Below are 20266 nucleotides of genomic sequence, written 5' to 3'. Positions count from 1 at the left end.
GTGAACAAATCAATAACAACTAATATGTTAACTTTATTTTTCAGACAGGAAAAATGTTGCTAAACTATCGCGAAGAAATGACGTGCGTTGATTTGGACTATTCAGTTTTATGTATATTCACAAGTATTCCGTACATCCTAATCTTGTACCAAAGACAGTTTAGTAATAAATAATTTTTAAGTAATAATGGCACAAAATAAAAAAAAAGCTTCACATAACAGTTGCACCCCACTTTTTTTGCAAACAGTTTTGGCATAAAATCTGTGACAATTATGCAGCAAAATGTGGTATTCAGTATCTGGGTCTTGGAAATAAAGAGAGGCCCACAGCCTTCCTCTTGCCGTTCTGAATGAGAATCCATGTAACCCCTTACAGGGAAATAATGCTCTTTTCTGGAGCTCATACAAAGTCATTGGCAGTAGCCCAAGAGTAATTTCAGACCTGAGGAGAGACTTGCTGATAGAAACAAGAAGGTGTTTTTGTCTGCCTGGGGTATGCCTCCTGCTGTGCTTTGTTAAGGGATGTGACCCCTGAATAGAGGCTGCCAATGCCCAGCAGTTGACTGAAACATAGCCTGATATGGAAGAAAACCCAGTGTCTGTAGGGGAGCACAGGGCTCTTTGTATATCTTGCATAGGTGCTGTGTAGCAGAATTGAGATTAAAGGCAACTCGTATTTTTTTTTTTCTGGAGAGCATTTGATTTGAATATCTGAATATCTGCTTAATGATGATTTTATTTTTTCTTCATTCTTTTTCAATCCTTGAATTTAACTTGCATAAGTGGCTGCCAGGAATTAGTAGCATAAAGGGATGTTGGGGAAACAATCTGTTGACATGTGCTGAAAACAAATTCATTTAAAAAAATAAAAGAGGCATTTTGCAAGCTAGGGCAAATAAAAAAAAGTGTAAATGACATGGATGTGGCTTTTCAGAAAGTGGAAAGGGTAGCATTCGAACCATGGGGATTCAGAGGACTTTGCCAATTCTGCCCCTGCCAGAACCTGAGTAAGTTTGGGTAAGTTACTTAACTTTCTTTGACCTTAGTTTTCTAATTTGTAAAATGAGGGATCGGGGTACAGGTTAACGAAAATGGCATCTAAGGTCTCTTCCAGCCCTAGACCTGTGGTTCTCTGATCCTCAGAATGACATGGCAGGGGATGCCTCAGATCTGAGGAAGAACAAGTTATGTAGGCATGGGGTGGAATGGGGATATGATATAATGATACGATGAGTTGGGGCATGTTAGAGTGTGATGTGAATACAGTGAAGGAAGAGCACGTTACTCTCTGGAAGGCCTTTGAATGTGGGATATACGAATCTTAGAGGTCCGATGCTCTGTTGGATGCATGAATACCTTCTACTGTATCCCCATCAAGATCCTGATTCTGTATCTGAATATTTCTGGTTACGTGAACCTCAAAATTTCATGACGCTGCCAATCCCACTATCAAAGGGCTTTAAATATTATAAGATTCTTCCTCATACTGACCTGAAATTTTCCTCACCTTAACATTCACCCAGTGATTCAAATACTCTCCCCGGGACCTGTGCAAACTTTTTTATTACTTGTTCTACTCCTTCATCCCCTACCCCCAAGCCTGATTCTTTTTCCAAATTTGCTATTTTTTGTCAATTATACAGAGTTTTCTATGATTATAAACTTAGTATTATCTTAGACTCTTCCCCTCCATTGCCTCTTAAATCCAATTGTTTATCAAGTCCCATAGATTCAACCCCTGCAATCTCTTTGAAATCTATTTCTAGTCTCAATATTCCCTATCTGATGACAGGCCCTTATTACCACCTTTCTGGACTATTGCAATACTCTTAACAGGCTTTATAGCCTATACTCCCCACTCTAAGCAAGGCTTCCTGTCTTCATCCTAGAATACTGTTTCTAACATGGAGACCTGGTCATGCCACTCTCCTGCTCAGAAATCTTCAATGATTCTCTATTATCTACTAACTTGAGTTGAAACTCCACTGTTTGACATTCAAGGCTCTCTACAATCTATTACCACCATACTTTCCCAGCATTATAGCCTATTACTCTCCTCTACTCATTCTTTGTTTCAGCCAAACTGCATGTCCACATCCTACGCTTTCTCACCTATATGCCTGTTGTAAGGTTTTTTCTTATTCTTGGAATATGATGCCTCCCTCCTCTGCCTACTGAACTCCTTAAATCTCAACTCAGATTCCACTTCCTCTATCAGGCCTTCTCAGAGCCTTGTTCCTGGAATCAAACTTCCCTTTTAGACTTCATCTGGCTCTTTGGTATTTTCTCTATTATACATCACAATATTCTGGTTTGCATCGTACCACAACTAGACTATAAACTGCCTAAGTACAGGGACCCTTAGGACCTAAACTATGTGTTTCATTCAACACCATTGTTTTCTGCACACAGTAAGCACTTTATTCTAATAACCAAAAAATCTGAGTTGCAATCAGCCTTTCAGTTTCTACCTTCTACTCTTACCACTCCCCCTCTCAATCTATTGATCTTTCTTTTCTCTTTCCCTGCCATCCTCTCTTTCATCTTTCTTACTTCCAATCCACTGTATAACACCCTCATTTCCCTTTATTTTTCATTCTGTTTCTTTTATTTCCTTTGCCCCTATCTCTAGCTTACCTGGGTCACCCAGAGACACCATCCAGTAAGATCATCCTATAGCGGCTTAGCTATTTTTTTATAAATAATATTTTATTATTTCCAATTACATGTAAAGACTATTTTTAACATTCATTAAAAAATTTGAATTCCAAATTTTCTCCCTCCCTCCCTCCTGTACCTTCTCTGTACAAGGGTAGGTAAGCAATTTTATATAGGTTATTTGTGTGCAATCATGTAAAACATATATCCATATTAGTCATGTGAGAGAAGAAACAGACCAAAAGAAAAAAAAAATAAAGAGTGAAAATAGTATGCTTCAATCTGCATTCAGACTACATCAGTTCTGTCTCTGTATGTAGATAGCGTTTTCTATCATGAGTCCTTTGGAACTGTCTTGGATCATTGTATTATGAGAAGAGTTAAATTATTCATAGTCATTCATCACATAATGTTGCTGTTATTATGTACAGTGTTCTCCTGGTTCTGTTCACTTCATTTTGCATCGGGTCAACAACAGCGTGATTTGTGGATATTATTAATGGTGAATAGATTGTTGTTTGTCCTTCATTCTCAAAGAGGACCATGACATCAGGGAAGTGATGCCATGACACGCAAGTGAATCAGATTTAAGTGAGGAAGGGCTGTGCAAAGTCACCAGCCTCCCTTTCTCTTCCAGAGCTATTTGGGTCCAATGGCCAGATATGCATGAGGACAATTGGAGATGGCCCAGAATGAAGTGGGGGACTTTGGCCTTTTTAAGCTAAGGTCTTTAACAGATCTCAGATTGACTGAGGCAGTCAGTGAACTGGTAGATAGGTTGGGGAAAGGAGTTTGGAATCATAGAATAATAGGACCTTACATCTTGAAAAGACCTTAGAAATTATCTAGTCCAAATTCTTTATATTACAGGTAAGGGAACTGAGGTCTAGTAATATAATTTGTTCCAAATATAATTATCTTGAGGCAAATCCAGAAGTTTTTGAGTCTCATGTTTTCAAGTTCCACTATGCCATTCTGTGTCTTAGGGTATTGGGGATGATGCATATGGGCTTAGAAAGTTTTAGTTTTACTGGCAGTAAGAGACTCAACTTGCAATGTAAAGTAAGAATTGATGTCCTTCACAAAAAGATTCTAGGTGACACAATGAATAGAGCACTGGGCCTGGAGTTAAGAGGATTCATCTTTCTGAGTTCAAATCTGGTCTCAGAGCTGTGTGACCCTGGGCAAGTCATTAACCCTGTTTGCCTCAGTTTCCTCTTCTGTAAAATGAGATGGAGAAGGAAATGGCAAGCCACTCCAGTATCTTGGCTAAGAAAACCCCAAATGGGGTCACAACGGGTCAGATAAAACAACTGAATAACAATGACAGCAACAACACAAAAAGCCTCTAACCTACCTTTCCAGCCTGATAACACACTGCTCCCCTTAATTCACTTTGTGGTTCAGCCAAAATGGTGTACCCCTGGTTCCTCATGACACTCCATTTTCCTATCTCTGCGCCTTTGCATAGCTTGCCATAAGCCTTTGTTTTATTAAAAAAATCAGCTAAGGGCCACCCTCTACATGGCATCCTTCCTGTCAGTACCTATATTCCCCATTCCCCAATTGTCTTGCATTTATGTAGTTATTTTCAATATTTTTATTTCTATGTATATAACAGGGAGAAGGAGGGTTTAAGCTCAGTTTGAGTCCAGGTGAGAGTCATATTCATCAGCCAATCATGTTGTTAATAGGGTATTTTAGCCAGGCTCAGAATTAGCCAGATGGGAAAATTTCCTGTCCAAAAAAGGAAAGGGCACAATAGGAAAACTATTTCAAGAGGATCCCACCTTAGTTATGCCAAGATCATGCCCTCAGGCACAAACATCCGTCTGTAGAGGTTCTCAGGTGAGACTCCCTTGAGCAACTAGTGGCATTTCCCTCAAATGATGGATTATTGACTTAAAGATCATTCAGACACTTATACCTAAATTCAAAACTTAAAGCAATATTTAATTAAAGTCCCATGAGATTTAACAAAATTAGCAAAATTTCAGTGATCATGGTATGGGGCTAGGACAGTTATCTTTATTTTCATAATCACAAATCATCATAAAGTCACTTTTATACTCTAAGCAACTTATGGGTTCTCCCCTAGCTTCCCAGAAAACCAATATAACTTTTTAAGACTAGGGTACAATTGGAAAACAGTCTATTATTATTTATCTCATGCTAACATATCAATTCAAATCGCACTATGAAGTTTCTTGTATATATAAAATTTTAATGTCAAATGTTTTAAACACCTTCTTCTTGAACAAATTAGCAAGGTTTGCCCTGAAGTTTTTAATTTTAGAACAGTTACCTAGTATACTAAAAAGTTAAGATTTTATGATTCTTAGGGCAATGTGGTGTAATGGGCAGAGATAGGGATTGAATCTCTCCTTTTTATAATTTCTACAACGACCTATGATTTTATGAGTATGAGGAACCATAAAACTTATTGTCATCACTCCCAACTAAAATTAAATTAATCTAGCCTGGGGTGGGGCTAGTTCTTAAAATCTTAAAGTTTTGCCCAGTTGCCAGTATGTTGCAAGATTCCAGCACATTTCTCAGACTTAATCACTTTAAACCATTAGCAGGACTGGTAAGATCTTAGGACTGCATTTCACAGATAAGGCCATTTTAAGAGATCTTTGCTATATCAAATTTATAGAAAATTATTACCATGGTCTATTATATTTCTAAATAAATAATTTTCAAACATTTTTATATCTTTTTTTAACAATTGAATCTATAATCCAAGAGAATCCAAATTAAAAGAGAATTTACGTTTCTAATGATATTTCTAATGCAATGATTTTCCAAATTTATGTTAGGCACTATGCTAAGCACTTCACAATCACTATATTATTTGGTTCTCCCAATAATTTGGGGGGTAGGTATTATTTTTATCCACTTTAAAGATTAGTAAACTGAGATAGACATGAGGGTGAGGTAACTGGTTTGAAGTCACATAGTTAAAAAAAAAATTCTGAGACCAGATTTTGAATTAGGTTTTTCCTGATTCATGAGTTTTTCGGTATATTATCTTAATGCTGAATAGCAAATGTAATTTGCACTAAGTTCAGATTTACCACAATTATCGTGATAGGAAAACACATTTAGATCACATTATGATTTAGTTTCAGGATAGATTTCAACCAAATCAGATCTAGATTTTATAACCATTAATAGTCCTAATAGTTAACTAATTAGTTTAACTAACAGTTAAAATCTCAAAATTTACTGGTAACACTACAAAATTGAGTTTGTTGTTATCAGTCAGCTTATTTTCAAAGACACCAGTGGTACTCCTAGCTCCCTATAACCTTTTCTCTATTTATTTATTTGTTTATTTTTGTTGTGTGAGGCAATTGGAGTTAAGTGACTTGCCAGAGTCACAAAGCTAGGAAGTATAATGTGTCTGAGGCCAGATCTGAACTCAGGTCCTCCTGACTCCAGGGCTGGTGTTCTATGCATTGCACCACCTAGCTGCCCCCTCTCTATTTCCTTTTAAATCACCCCAAAAGCCTGATCAATTCTTTTTGTGTTCACAATCTTTTCCGTACTGTTTCATCTGTCCAACCTTGGACAAGAGATAGGGAGAGGCTCCATGTTGCAGCTTCTGCAGTCCCATCACCCTGCTTTGGAAACTGGGAAGCCCCTAAAGGGATAGAGGATAAGACAGGAAAAGCTACTTATTAAAAAGAAAGAGGATGCTTAGATTATTACAAAGGCCTTTAGCATAACTATTTACATGAAACCAAATGAAACACTAAAGCAACTATGTGGTGCAATGTTTGCTTCAGTTCCTCATCTGTAAAACAAGCTGGAGAAGGAAATGGCAAATTACTCCAGTATCTTTGAAGGGAAAAAAAAAACAAAACCAAAAACAAAAACACAAACGGGGTCACTGAGAGTCAGCCATGACAGAAACGTCTCAACAGAAAGAAAACACTATCCTCTTTACCAGTCAGTTAAATGCATTTGCCAGGCTTCTACCAAGTGTCTTATTATATAGGATAAAGGGTGAGTTTGTAAAACATTAAATACTTATCAAAAGAGGCATCAGACAACCCTGGGAAGCTCAAAGAATCCCTTCCTGTTTTAAATTTCCTCTCATATTGAGCAAGATTACTATGGTGAAAACCTCTCATCAGTAGGATAAAACCAGCTTGTCTCACTATGGTCTCCAAAGATATTGGAGACAGCTATGACTTTGTAAGGATCCATTATAATCTGGGAGCTGATTTCTATGCTAAGATTTGCCAGCAACTAGACAGTGAGGCATGAAATAACTTGTTCAACCTGGAGAGATGTGGACTCATGAATGTATTAGTCATTCTATATTTGGAAGCAAACTTGAGGCAATTGCTATGTAGAAACTGCAGTAAATTTGAGCCTACTGTCCCAGGGAACAAGGTAGAATAGAGAAAAAGGTTCTTCCACAAGTTGAGGGAGAGATATTTACATTTCAATTCTTGCTATATTTTTATGGTAAGTATCAGGTTTTTTTTTTTTTTTTTTTTTTAGGCAATTGGGGTTAAGTGACTTTCCCAGGGTCACGCAGCTAGTAAGCGTCAAGTGTTTGGTCTGAGGCTGGATTTGAAGTCAGGTCCTCCTGACATCAGGGCTGGTGCTCTATCCACTGCGCCATCTAGCTGCCTCAACAAGTATCAGTTTTGTAAAAGCTAATTGATGAAAAATACAGTGGTGGATCAGTGGAATAGATTAGGTACCAATTACATTATAGTAAATGACCATAGTAATCTAGTATATGATAAACCCAAAGATCCAAGCTTTTGGAACAAAAACTCATTATTTGACAAAACCTTTTGGGAAAACCAGAAAACAACATGGCAGAAAATATGTATAGAACAACATCTCACACAGTATACCAAGATAAGGTCAAAATGGGTACATAATTTACACATAAAGATGATACTGTAAGCAAATTAGGAGATCATGGAATAGTTTATTTGTCAGATCTATGGATAAGGGAAGAATTTAGGATTAAAGAAAATATAGAGAGCATACAAAAAGTAAAATAGATTATTTTGATTATATAAAATTAAAATGTTTTTACACAAGCAAAATCAATGTAGCCAAAATTAAAAGGAAAGCAGAAAATTGGGAATTTTTTTTGCAACAAGTCTCTCTGATAAAGGTCTCATTTCCCAAATATATAGAAAACTGAGTCAAATTTATAAAAATACAAGTCATTCCCCAATTGATAAATGATCAAAGAAAATGAAAAGGCATTTTTCAGACAAAGAAATCAAAGCTATCTATAAGAATATGAAAAAAATTCCCTAAATCACTATAGATTAGATAAATGCAAATTAAATCAATGCTGAAATACCACCTCACACTTATCAGATTGGCTAATGTGACAAAAAATAAGGAAAAAGGTAAATGTTGTAAGAGATGCAAGAAAACTGGGACACCAATGCACTGTTGGTGTAGTTGTGAACTGATCCAACAATTCTGGAGAACAATTTGGAACTATGCCTAAGGGTGCATGCCCTTTGATCCAGCAATACCACTGCCAGGTCTATATTCTAAAGACATAAAAGAAAAGAAAATGACTTATTTGTACAAGAATATTTATAGCAGCTCTTTTTGTGGTGGCTAAGAACTGGAAATCAAAGGGATGCCTATCAATTAGGGAATGGCTACACAAGCTGTGGCATATGATAGTTATTGTTGTACTATAAGAAATGACAAGCAGGATGATTTCAGAAGAAAACCTGGAAAGACTTACATGAATTGATGCAAAATAGAGTGAGCAGAATCAGGAGAAATTTGTACACAGTAATAGCAATATTGTATGATGAAGAATTGTGAATGACTTAGCTATTCTCAGCAATATAATGATCCAAGACAATCTCAATGGACTGATAATGAGGAATATTATTGACCTCCAGAGAAAGAAGTGATATTGTCTGAATACAGACCAAAGCATGCTATTTTTCTTTCTTTCTTTCTTTTCTTTGTTTCTTTCTTTTTCTGTCTTCCATCCTTCTTTTCTCTTTTCTTTCATTTTTTTATTCAAGCCTTCTCATGGAAAATGGCTAATATTAAAATGTTTTACTTGATTGCACATGTATAACCAATATATGATTGCTCATTGTCTTGGGGAGGGAGGAGAGTAGGAATGGAGGAAGGGATAGAATTTGGAATTCAAAACTTCAAAAAATGATAAAAATTTGTTTTAACATGTAATTGGGGAAAATATTATATATATGTGTGTACACACACATACACACACACACATACACACACACACACACAGAGTTAATTGGTGTTAATTAGGAACTGGGGTAATAATCTTATTGGTCAGTTTTCGTTCTCTACCAGGCTCTGCTTCTGACTTCCAAACTTTGATGCCTGAACTGCTATCTAACATTGGAAATTTCTTCAGAACCTGGGACTTCCTCACCCTGGAACAACCATGCTCTCCTATGACCTTCTCATAGTAAGTCTTTACATAATTCCCTATGGTCTTCATATGCATTTTTTTTATAGTGCAGTAATATGGTATCACATTCCTGTTATCACAAGCAGGTATCTACTCTGTTTACAACAATCTTTTTACAACAAAAAAGTGTTGCTATAAATATTTTGTTGTATTAGAGCCTTTTATCTTTTTCTCATTGACTTTTTGGAAGTTTGTTTATGCCTAGCAATAGAATCTCTAGGTCAAAGGTATACACATTTTAGTCACTTTCATAGCCTAATTCCAAATTGCTTTCCAGAATGATTGCATCAGTTCATGGTTCCAGTAACAGTGTATAAATATTCTCAAATGTTTTATTGTCTTCCAGTGGGAAATAAGGGAAGTCCAGAAGACAGGGTTGTGCTATGAATCTCGAGGATCATATTGATTGTGAGGGGAGAGGGAAGCAAGCATTAAGGAAGAAAATGAAAAGCACCTACTATGTGACAGGCAACATGCTAAGAACTTTACATACACCATCTTATTTGATTGTCACAACAATCCTCAGAAGCAGGTGCTATTTTCCCCCTTTTATAATTGAGTGAACTGAGGCAGATAGTAGTTAAGTGACTTGTCTTGGGTCACACAGCTAGTAAGTATCTAAGGCTGTATTTGAACTCAGGTCTTCCTGCCTCCAGATCCAGCTCTCTGTCCACTGTGCCACCTACCTAAGGAAGTAGGATTTGGCAGAGAGGGAAGAATAATTTTTGCCAATTACTGTGGGCTACTTATGAGTCATTCCTGTTGCTTTTCATTTTCTTTTGGGTGAAAACAGGACTGCCCTGTATGATGATATGAATTGAGCACCTTCATGAGAGCTGAGGTCCTTTTATCCACGTCTGTTAAGATCTAGTTAGGAACTCTATTTCATGACTCCCAGAGAAAACTCTAGGCAAATGAACCCAAATCTGAGGCTCTCAAGAAAATTATAGGTGGGGACAAAATGAACTAATGAGGGTGATTTTTGAGACATCTCCAAGACTGAACCTGGTCCATGCAAAGCCAAAGGCTGGGGTTTGGGTCTATAAATTATCTTTATGTAGATCATTTAGTTCATAGTTCAAGTCCTACCTTCCCCTGACTAGAGCTTAGGCTTCTTAAAAGGTCAGCACTAGGGATAAGCAGGTTGAAGAATCTGGATAAAATATCATTGAGATAACCAGCTCTAGAGTAATGGAGAGTTCCAAGACAGCTTTGTAATCTCTCTTAATAAAAAAAAAAAGCAGTCTACCATTTCCTCTACATCATAGATTCCCAAAGTGGACAATACTCTGGGGGGCACTGGAACAATCCAGGGGGGTTGATAGTTGCCTCGGGTGCAATTGGGAGGTGTTGAATAAAAATAAGGGGACTGTGGAAGCATAAGAAAAGAAGAACAGATAAGAAAACTTTGAAAAAGCATACATGTTTCATCTGTTGTGTAACAGAGTTAAAGTCATAGTGATTCCATTATTTTCCAAATAAACACACAAAATGCAAGTTATAACTGATCAGTGGTCAATTCTGCCAACAGATCTTAACAAGCAAGCATTGGCAGGCAAGCTTATCATGCATTGTTGGAAAGTCCAGCATGCATTGGCAGGAATGTGTGCATGTAATGACTCGTTTATAATACAATACTATATAGTTACATATGCAGTATTGAGTCATCAAAATTTCAATACAGGAAAAAAAACAAAAATTTACAATAAATTATTAAATTTAAGATGCTTCTTTTAAAAATATATATATTTTTCAAGATGATGCAACTTAAAAAAAAATTAAAGGGTTAAACAAAGTAGATTTCCAGAGGGGAGCTGAGTAATTTTTTGAAAAGGGGGCTGTAGGCCAAATAAGTTTGGGAACCACTGCTCTAAATCATTGGCAATGGATTTAATTATAATTGGATTTCCCCCCCACAAATTCATAATTACTTTTTAAAAATTGCTTCTGATGTTTTTAATTTATGGAATAAAACAAGCATTTCCATAACACAGTATAATAAAAAAAAGATTGCACATGAAACTGCAAATCTATTATGTACAACTTGTTATTCCTTTTAAATATAAGAGAAAGTTATTATGTAAATTTCTTTTATATTTTCTTTTTTCTCCTTTTTTTCCCTTTCCCCCACCATAGAGATGGCTAATATTTACTTCTTAGTGGGCAAGTACAACTGCTCCTTTGAGATAATATATATGAAAGTACTTGGAAAAGTAGAAAGCGCTGTCATGATAAGGGATTATGGCAAGACTGATAATGTGGAGTGGTGGGTCATTTCCTGTCAATGAATATAGGTCCCTGGGCAAAGCCCCTATCTTTTCATCTTTGGAAATCCTAAAACACTGACAAAGCACATTTCTGAGAACATTCATCTTGTAAACTCCTGGACTACTACTTCCTCTGGCCCAGCTGAGATGCTTGTTAATAAACATAACCCATGACTTGAACACATTTTCTAGCGTAGGGCAGAAATGGAACATGCCAAAGATGCAGCTGCAGACAGATTTTTATTTTTATTCTTTTGAAGTGCAGATTTCATGCTGGTTGGTTCCACAGGAAGCAGCACTCTTGCTCAACATAGCAAAGTTGTGCCTTTTTCTCTTTTCCTGAGTCCTTTGGTTTTTAAAACCTCTCCTCCATTAAAGGTACTTGTGCCTTAGGAAAGTACTTTGCCGATGTTGCATGGTTAGGCCCCTTGAGATACACAATACAACTTTCTGTTGCCTTTTTGCTACTTGGTTTAATGATTTGTTTGGTGTCAGATTTTGTTTGCCAAGTAACTTGTTCATTTTAGCCCAGTATAAAGAATAGCTGAAACCTCATGGGGTAAGTGGGTGGTGGGAAGATGTACTTTTTTCCCTAACTAAAAATTTAATACCATAGAAATGTTCTCTGTTTCAAAAACATAATCCTTTAGAGAGGCAAAAAGTAACTAAACCCAGAGAAGCGTCAACTTGTTTACAAAGATTCTAATGGGATAATGATAATCATAATCATGATAATAATTATTACTAACATTTATATAGTACCTTATAAGTGTCAGGCACTGAGCTAAATATTTTATAAACATTATCTCATTTAATCCTCAAAATAACCCTGGGAGGTAGGTACAATTATTATCCCTGCTTTAGATGAGGTAATAAGGGCAAACAAAAATTAGGTGACTTGCCAAGGGTCACATAGTGTTTGAGGCTCAGTACTCTATCCACTGTACCACCTAGCTGTCCTGAATGAATAACTTTTATTCTGATATACTGTAAATTCCTTAAGGGCACATACTGTTTTGTTTTTATTTTTCTACCCATAGCACCTCTTAAAGACTCAGCTGAAATATTACCTTCTTCGGGAGGTTTTCCCATTCTGTTCCCTCCACCCCCATTTCAAACCCCATGTCTTTCCTCTGCGATTACTTCTCATTTACAACATCTATATCAATATCCATATTGGTGTTATCTGTATCTGTCTATGTCTATGCCTATATCTACAACTATAGCTGTAGCCATATATCTCATATATCTATGCCTTATATGAATATAGATATTTGATGGGGTAGGTAGGTGGCACAGTGGATAGAGCACCAGCCCTGGAGTCAGGAGGACCTGAGTTCAAATTCAGACTCAGACACTTGACACTGGCTGTGCAACTCTAAGCAAGTCTCTTAACCCCAATTGCCTCACCCCCCAAAAATGAATATAGTTCTTTTTGTATTGTTTCCCATATTAGAATGTGAGCTCCTTGAGGGGTAGGGTATGTGTTTCTGCATCTCTTTGTATATTTAGAGTTTAGCACAGTGCCTAGCACCTAACAAGGAGTTCACAAATACTGTACTTCTTGATTGATTGATTGACCTAACACATAGTAAGCACTTAAATACTTGTTAATTGACTAGGTGACTTCTAAGGTCTATCCTAGGCCCCAAGCCTATAAACTCTTTCCTTTTAGAGATAAGTAAATCCACTTCCTTCTGAAGAAGAGTTTTCTGTCCTTCCTATTTTCCTACTACCCTTGGCATTGTGTCATCTGCTTCATAAATAGGATTCTTGTACTGTGAAAAGGACTTTGTTTAAGTTACCCTTTGCTTAGGCTCTCTGAGAGACGTTTATTGCCTTTTTGCTGCTTGGTTTTAATTTTCAGTTGAGTGGGGCATTCAGGTAATGAGGAGCACCAATGAGATTGAAGCTTGGGTTTTGGAACTCCAAAGTGAATTCTGGGAAAGTTTTGATTACCCCATAATGTTTCCACTTTCTATTTTTTGACACCAGGAGAAAGAGCAGACCACAAATGAAGAACAAAAAGAAATAGCCCTTGCCTCAGGCCTATTCAAGTCCTAGTGAATCACATTTTAAGATTCTAATCTCAACTTGTTTTGTTTTTCTGGTCTAAAGATCTAGAGGAAAAGAAGCTAGTAGAGTAGGGAAGAAGGGGAAAGAGGAAGAGAATAAAGCCCCATCTTCTTCCCACAAGAGAAGTCATATGACAGGGTTTTAAAAAAAATAGCAAATAAGATAGGATTAATTTTCCAATTGCCTTGGAGAAGCAGGGTTTCAGTTCTGGGCCCTGAAATCAAACCAATAATCTTGGAGCAAAATTAAAGTGGCCCAGAGGTCCAGAGAGGCATGGACCACTTCTCACTTTTGAAAATCTCAGCCATAATAAACAAAGGGAGATACTGTACATGAAAACAGTCAGTTATCTCCTAAGCAAAATAAGGTGATTGATCCAGATCAGGGGTCTGTGAACTTTTATTTTTTCTTAATATGTAGCAGTTATTTCTCTGACCCTCTCCCTCATTGCCTGAAGCCCAAGTATGTTACATACATTCCATCCTTTTCTCTTTTTCATCTCTCTCTCTCTTTAAGGGTTCTTCTGGACCTTTAAAGGAATTAGGAGTGAATGTCTAGTCTATGTGATTGACACAAGACCCATTGATTGTGTTCCCCAATTTTAGGGGGTCTCTAGTATCCCAGTCCCATTTAACCACTTAACAGTCAGATTAGCTTTTACAAAGGAATGTTTACTTTCACAGTATAGTAAAAATAATCATACAAATATTTAGTTCCCTCATCCCCTCAACATGTGAAAGAAATAATCACTTTTATACAACCTCATCCTCTGGGAGGGGATTCACATTTCAACTCAGCTCTCATAGTCCCACCAAGTCAAAAGCCTCCCTTGGACCTAGAAGACCACATCTGGCCTTGAGGCAGCAGGTACTCTAAACCAAACTGAGCAGCAGCTGAGAGGAAATGAAGTTTCCACTTGGAAGGCCCTATAGTATTCTAGGGATCATAAAATCAGAATGCTCTCAAATCCCTGAATATCTGAAGAATCTCAACATAGACAGGGTATCTTTCTTGTATTTGGATTTTGCTCAGGACATCTCCTGTCACTGTAAAAACTGGTGAACAAATTTCTCCTTGTTGTATGCCTATCTTGATTTTCATGTTATATTATATGTTAATTATGTATATGCTATATTTCTCTAATGCAAGAGTTCTTCACTTGTGTGTATGTGTGTGTGTGTATGTGTGTGTGTGTGTGTATGCATGTGCAATAGCCTCCTTTGGAAGTCTAGTGAAGCCCTATGGACTCCTTAGAATATTTTTAAATGCTTAAAATAAAATGCATAGGATTACAAGAGAAAATCAATTATACTGAAATACACTTACCAAATATTAAAACACACGCATGCATGTGCACACACACACACACACACACACACACACTCATGAACCTTAGGTTAAAATCTCTAAAGTATATTGCAAACTTCATGAAGGCAAAGACCTTACTTAAAGTTCAGATTTCCTCTGGTAAGTAGCATAATGCTCTGAACAGCATTCATTATTGGTAAACTAACATTCACTATCTGAATAGTGGGTGTTTAATGCTTATTGAATTGAAATGTAGTATCATTGGCTCCAGAATGAATTAACTATTAGCATAGCTTCTTGCATATAGTAGGTGCTCAGTTGTGCTCTACACACAGTAGGTTCACTGCCTCATAAAAACTCTACCTAGGAATGGAGGTCCTAACTTTTATTATGTCTTTGTTTTTATTATTTGCTTAGGCAATTGCAGTTAAGTGACTTGCCCAGGGTCACACAGCTAGTAAGTGTCAAGTGTCTGAGGCTGGATTTGAACTCAGGTCCTCTTGACTCCAAGGCCAGAGCTCGATCCACTGTGCCACCTAGCTGTCGCTAACCTTTATTATGTCATGGACCCCTTACACAGTCTGGTAAAGCCAATGAACTCTTTTTCAAAATAATATTTTTAGATGCATAAAAGAAAACACATAGGACTAGAATGGAAGCAAAAGATTAATGAAAATAAAGATTTATTTCTTTTCCCATCTAAATTTACAGATGCCTGAAATTTTACCCCAGGTTAAGAATTCCTGATATGGGAGGAAGAGTGGGGAGAAATGGTAATGGGCATCAGGAGGAAGCATGGTAAAGGAGAAAGGCCATTGGCTTTGGAATCAGACGACCTTGGTTCATATTCTGCCACATACCACATATGTGACCTTGGGCAAGTCATTTCACTGTTCTTCTGGGTCTTAGTTTCCATGTTTGTAAACATGAGGAAGTTGGGACTAGATGGCTTCCTGTGAGGGCCTTTCCAGCTCCTGACCTATAGCACTGGGAGAATTTCCTTGCCCTGTTTGTCAAAGAGCATTAGATTAGAAGTCTAGAAACTGTGGGAATGAAGCCTCGCTCTGGTACTTACAAACTATGACACTTTAATCAACTCTCTTAACCTCACTGAGATTCTGTTTTCTTATCTATTTATAATATAGGAATAATAATACCTATACTATATACTTCACAAGGTTGTTGTGAGGAAAGCCCTTTGTAAACCTTAAAGCTCTATGTAAATTTGAGCTTCTTTTGGTGAGGCAATTGGGGTTAAGTGACTTGCCCAGGGTCACACAGCTGGTAAGTGTCAAGTGTCTGAGGTCAGATTTGAACTCAGGGCCTCCTGACTCCAGGGCTGATGCTCTATCCACTGCGCCACCTAGTTGCCTCAGTTTGAGCTATTAATGTTACCTCATGGCACCCAATATTTGTTTCAGTGGGAAAAGAAATCTGAAGGGCAGTGAAGACATTTATTTGTCTAAATGAGTTGCAGGATGCTGTATTTTTGAGAAGAATAGTGGGTGTATGAATTATATGATATGAATTATATTTCCATGATAGCTTTTATTTTCAAAGCACCTCATAAACATTACCTAATATATCCTTAAAATATTCCTAAAGGGGCAGGAGGTAAATAAGTGCCTGCTTTGAATCAGATGTCCACATTTCTCAGCATTTTTCACAGTTTTGTTTCTAACTTAGGCTTATATATTTCTAGAATGCAGGAAAGTTAAGACCCAGCTCATTTTTTATAAACAGTTTTTAAAATGATCTTTTATTTTTATATTAATATAATTTTTAAATATAGCTCTTTTCCTCTCACCCATTGAGTTGTCCCTTATGAAGTAGAATTTTAAAAAAAAGTTAAAAAAAAGTAGTTCAGTGATACTAAATCACACTTTGAGGGACTGTATTACACTCCCATGATTTCCTATCTGGGCACAGAAAGGAAGGGACATTTCCCCCATTTCTTCCAAACATCTAAGTTCAGAGACCCAGCTAATTTTTAGTTCACCCTTTAATTTTTGAATTCCTAGGAAATTGCAGGGGGAAGAATCATTCTAAAAAAAAATAAAGGAAAGAAAAAGGGGAGAAAGAACTGAAAAGGAAAATTTGAGAGAGTACATTACCAAAAGACCACAAGGAAGGTTACTGTCCCAAATCCTTGAAATTTCTTTTAGGATATCAGCAGTTCTTTCCAAATGGTGTGTTTTCCTAAAATGCTCCCATGGGATTTGCCATATTTTGAAAATGGGAAGAGGTATCAAAGAGATTTGAGGGAGTACTGACAGAATGGCAGGGTCCCAAGTGATTAGGGAAGGAAAAGAGAAGAGATGCCATAACACACAGGCTATGTAAGAGCCAGAAAGGCCTCTGGAGATCATTTAGTCCAAATACATCATTTTATAAATTAGGAAACTGAGGCTCAGAGAGAGAGAGAAGGGACTTGAAATCTCACATAATCCAACATTCGGCAACTTATTAACCACAAGTATGAGAAAATTTGGCAAGAGTGAAACGATATAAACTGTTGACCACGCCAAGCTAATGGGAATTTTTTCTTCAAATTAGTTTGTCAGGCAATCCCTGTTCTCCATTATAAAGGATAATTTGAGAGTTGGCTAACATAATTCATCTGGCTCAGCTCCAAACACATGAAAATACTTTATTGAATTTTTTTTCTTGTATTATGTCTGGGGAAGGGAGGAAAAGAAATGGGAGAGTGCTTTGAATACTCTTCCCAGAAGGGATCTGAGGGCTCAATGGCTTCCCCTTGCCAGTCAATTAACAGTGAGCCATGTGAAAACCTCATTCAACAAAGAAACTCTCTTGATTTTGAGAGACAGACAGACAGAGACAGAGAGAGAGACACACACACACACAAAGAGACACAGAGAGACAGAGACAGGGAAAGAGCCAAAGAGAAAGACAGACAGAGACAGAGATAAAGAGAGAGAGAGTGAATAGAGAGAGAAAGAGAAAGACAGAGAGAGTAGAGACAGAGAGAGAGAGGCAGAGAGAGAGAGAGAGACAGAGGGAAAGAAACACTTAATTTGGTCTTGTAAGCACACGGATTTTTTGGGAAATTTCCAGATCAACACCAAATCTATCAAAAATTACTCATACATTGAGGATATAATTTAAAAAAATAACCCTAAATGTACTGATACGCGAGCATTCCTGCGAATAAGATGGGGTTATTTTACAAATCTATTCCATTCCTAGGTCACATTAGAAACCTTGACTGGAGTTCTCATAGCTTACACTATGAAAGAGAAAAAGAAAAGAAGGGAGAAAGGGGAGAAATTGGGGGGAGGGTAAAAGGAGAGGAGAGAGAAAAAAGGGAGAACGGTAAAGGGAGAAAGGTAACCAGGGTAAAAAAAGAGTGGGGGAGCAAAATCAGGAAGGAGGTAGATAGGAAGAAGAGAGAGGGAAAGAAGGAGAGAAAAGGGAGGGAAGAAGGCAGACAAGATGGGAGGAAAGAAGAAGAGAACAGGGAGGGATGGAGGAAAAAGATGAAGGAGAGAAGGAGCCAAAAAGGAGAGCGTCCAGCCCTCGAACTGACTGCAAGAAAGGGCAGCACCAGCACTGAGACAAAAGGAAGAACTTCCAGTAGGTCCCAGTGAAATCTCATCTGTCCTCTTTGACTCAGTAGCCTGCTCCTTAGCTCCCCCTGAGGGTCAGAATGTCAGTCTTTGAAGTGCCCTGAGGATGCTGCTTAGAAAAAGACCACGTGGCTGCTAGGTGGTGCAGCGGATAGAGCTCCAGCCTTGGAGTCAGGAGGACCTGAGTTCAAATCTGGCCTTCAGACACTTGACACTTAATAGCTGTGTGACCCTGGGCAAGTCACTTAACCCCAATTGCCTCACACACACAAAAAAGGGTAGGCCAGTTTTGAACCCAAAAAATGGTCCAGCCTTATGAAACAACAAGAAGCTATCTACCCTTCCTCAGTCCTATGGCACTGCTAATTACTGACCCCCCTTCTGAGACATTTATTGGGTAGGAACTTGGGAAAGGGCTACCTCGTCTTCTAAATAGAAGATTAAAAAATAATCTTCAGGGGCAGCTAGGTGGCACAGTGGATAGAGCACCAGCCCTGGAGTCAGGAGAATCTGAGTTCAAATTCGGCCTCAGACGCTTGACACTTACTAGCTGTATGACCCTGGGCAAGTCACTTAGCCCCACTGTTTAGCTAAAAAAAAAACAAAAACAGAAACAAAAAATAATCTTCAGAGTCAGCTACTCAACCTTCCTCTTCATTTTATAGATGAGAAAACTGAGGCCTTCAAAGACAAAACAACTTGCCAAATATCTCACAGCTAGTAAATAGAAGATCAGAAGTTATCTGCCACCAAATGCAGCATTCCCTTCAGTGCACCACCTCTCTTCTAGGTTTGATGGCCTTCCTTCTTCTTCCAGATATCTAACTCCTACCGTCCCATTTCAAAGACATTAAGTACCTTTAAGCTACCCTCTGCCTGCCTGTCACCAGCTAGGCCTACACTTCCCAGGCTTTTTTCTGTATATTGATCACTCCCAAAAGATAAACTTACTTCCCTAGTTGCATTCTTATCATGTGACCTCTGGAAAGTAACCTGACCTCTCTGGGCCTTGGGTTTCCTTATCTGTCAATCAATGAACATTTATTAAGCTCCTATTTTGTTCCAGATACTGTGCTAAGCATCAGGGATAAAAAAGAAGCAGAAGATGGTCCCTGGCTTCAAGGAGCTTACATCTGTCTAAGGAAGGGGCTAGACTACAGGATATCTGTCAAAGAATCCCTTTCAGCTCTAACGGCATGATTTGATGGACCGTTGAGATCATTTATGTCAGTTACTTTAACTGATAAACAAATCCACGTTTTTTTATCATAGTAGTTACTTTAAGAGTCTTGTCTTAGTCTATCCATTACTCAGTCAGAAAGAATGAGTCTAATTCTGGAGATATGAGGCTCTGCAGTAGGCCAGTTGGAGAAGTATTGCTGAGCTTGGATGAGAATTTTGGCATACACAGAGCCAACTGCTTGTCCCACCTATATAGAGAGAGTCTATATAGAGAGTTCTGCTTTGGAGAATTCAGATGGCAAGAACTCTTGTGTTCCACACAGGGGGGAAATGATACAGCATTGTGTTCCAAGCACAAAGTACATTTAAAGTGTCAGCCACTACACTAAATGTATAAAAGGAAGAAATTTGAAAACAAAAGAACTATTAGTGCCTCATTTTTTCCAACTTGGCATGGAAGACTCTGAGAAATTATTTTTACGTTGTTGTTGGTCAGTCATTTTTTAGTTGTGTCCAACTCTTTGTGACCCCATTTGGGGTTTTCTTGGCAAAGATACTGGAGTGGTTTGCCATTTCCTTCTCCAGTTCATTTTACAGATGAGGAACCGAGGCAGACAGGGTTGAGTAACTTCTGCAGGATCACATGGTTGGCAAGTGTCTGAGGCCAGATTTGAACTCAGGAAGATGGAATATTCCTGACTCCAGGCCCAGTGCTCCATC

At 37.8% G+C, this 20266-nt stretch overlaps 1 long non-coding RNA gene across 1 annotated transcript; it reads left to right on the top strand.

Annotated features, from left to right (window-relative positions):
* The first annotated feature begins 936 nt into the window (after positions 1–936).
* On the top strand, positions 937–19265 carry LOC114032667. The gene is made up of 3 exons (XR_003567862.1): positions 937–1016; positions 9003–9120; positions 19030–19265. It is a non-coding gene; the product is annotated as an uncharacterized LOC114032667 (long non-coding RNA).
* The last annotated feature ends 1001 nt before the right edge of the window (positions 19266–20266 follow it).

Source organism: Vombatus ursinus, unplaced genomic scaffold (genome assembly GCF_900497805.2).
Source record: "Vombatus ursinus unplaced genomic scaffold, bare-nosed wombat genome assembly UNPS02005659.1, whole genome shotgun sequence".
Classification (NCBI taxonomy): domain Eukaryota; kingdom Metazoa; phylum Chordata; class Mammalia; order Diprotodontia; family Vombatidae; genus Vombatus; species Vombatus ursinus.
This window is presented reverse-complemented; position numbering and strand designations above follow the sequence as displayed.